At 40.1% G+C, this 1,801-nt stretch overlaps 1 protein-coding gene across 1 annotated transcript in view; it reads right to left on the minus strand.

The window, feature by feature from the left end:
* The window catches only part of LOC137295279 (mucin-2-like), a 28,756-nt gene that overhangs the window by 20,338 nt on the left and 6,617 nt on the right, over window positions 1-1,801 (minus strand). The gene's annotated exons all lie outside the window — the stretch shown is intronic.

Here is a 1,801-nt window from a genome sequence, read left to right on the forward strand (position 1 = left end):
TGGACATAACCAGCACGAGCACGCTATTCTAATATCAATATTTTCAAATACAAACGCCATAATTAGTTAGGAATTTGAAAAACAAACACATCTGACAAATTAGTTAGGAATTTGAAAAACAAACACATCTGACAAACAAGTTCATTGATGGAGAAAAAGATTAGAACCGGGCTCAAAATACATCTTCACCTTACGCCTCTGTAAATTGAGAAACTGTTTTACACTAGTCTCTTTACCAACTTTGACTGATAATTACATGTTTTGCTAACATTAAACATTTCCCCAAAGTGAACCTTATTCATAAGCAAGAAATACAATGTCATGTTCCCCATCAAATCGTAGGCTTTTATAAGTCGAACGAAAGCAGAAAAAGAGTGATTGAGTGATTGAGTGAGTTTAGTTTTACGCCGCTTTTTGCAATATTCCAGCAATATCACGGCGGGGGACACCAGAAAAAGGGCTTCACACATTGTACCTATGTGGGGAATCGAGCAGAAAAAGAACTGACTTTCCTGTATGTACAACATGTATACATTATCAGCAGAAGAGTCAAATCCATATTCTTGATGTTCTTCTGATGCAAAAGTAAACAACGTCCTTTCCATGGCTTTGTCGAGATTTAAGTTGCAAATTACGTTTTGTTATGTGTGGAGCGATTTTTTCTGATATAATGTGAAACATCAGTGCCACACAATAACCAGTCTCGATTACAGGCCGAAGCAGATTAAAATTCACAGTTAAAATTGTGTGAATGGATCACTAAAGTGACGTTACCAGGTGCTCACGACGGGTAGGATGTCCATCCCTAGTTGGAAGCGCCCACCACCTACACGATTAGCATAAACATGTGCCGTCTTACGAATAGCTTTACTCTTTACGGTGCACATTCAGTGAATCAAAATATCAATATGTAAATTTTAAATTACATCAGTTGTGTGCGAGTGAAGAGATTCAACTTCTTATAAATTATAGACATATTAAATCTATAAATTAGCTAAGGTTAAGCGTGTAACAGAACATCGGACTGCGAATTGTTTTAGTCGTTGAACTTTAGATGTGCATAGATTTTGCAAGATAATTGACCAAAGCACTGTAACGAAGTTATTTACCATGAAACGTCAGGCCCATTAATATCGATTGAATCCGCCTACAGACATTCCCGGATTCGACGAGTCTTACCCCTAACCAAATGTCCAGTGTCAGCTTGGTTCACTCCATTCAGTTCTTCCTGCAGGGGAAAGCCAAGTTCGTTGAGAGTGTCAGTGGTTGTTGACCAAAGATACATTCCAGACGTGTCTTGTGGGTGACACGTTTGTACTGAGAGTTAACCATGCAATGTGATTAGTTATGTTCTCCCGTTGGACGTATTCAGTACCAGTATGAGCCTGTGTGTTTTTGCTTTGCCATCCTGCTACACAGTGACGTCCGTGACGACGCGCAAACGGCACCACGTGTGCCTCCTTATGTCACGGTAGAACTGCCCAATACCACGTCAGTGAATAGCATGCAGGTCATTGTGAGCCCACCCCCAACCATTACGGATCCACCCCTAAAACGACCGTTTTAACAGAATGATTGCGCTCATTCAGTTTACGTGACACTAGGTAATGACTGTCAAAGTAAACTTGATTCACCCCAAAACAAAATTGCACAAACAAGATTTGGCTGCCGGCACCAACAACGTGTTATACGATGTGCAGATAATAGCGTACTTGGGGCATGCAGCTATGAAATTCTCATATGATGAGTAAGAAATAAAGCGTTCCCTTCCATGTTCATAATACTCAGCACGGAACAAATA

The sequence above is a fragment of the Haliotis asinina genome, chromosome 8 (genome assembly GCF_037392515.1).
Source record: "Haliotis asinina isolate JCU_RB_2024 chromosome 8, JCU_Hal_asi_v2, whole genome shotgun sequence".
In the NCBI taxonomy this organism is placed as follows: Eukaryota; Metazoa; Mollusca; class Gastropoda; order Lepetellida; family Haliotidae; genus Haliotis; species Haliotis asinina.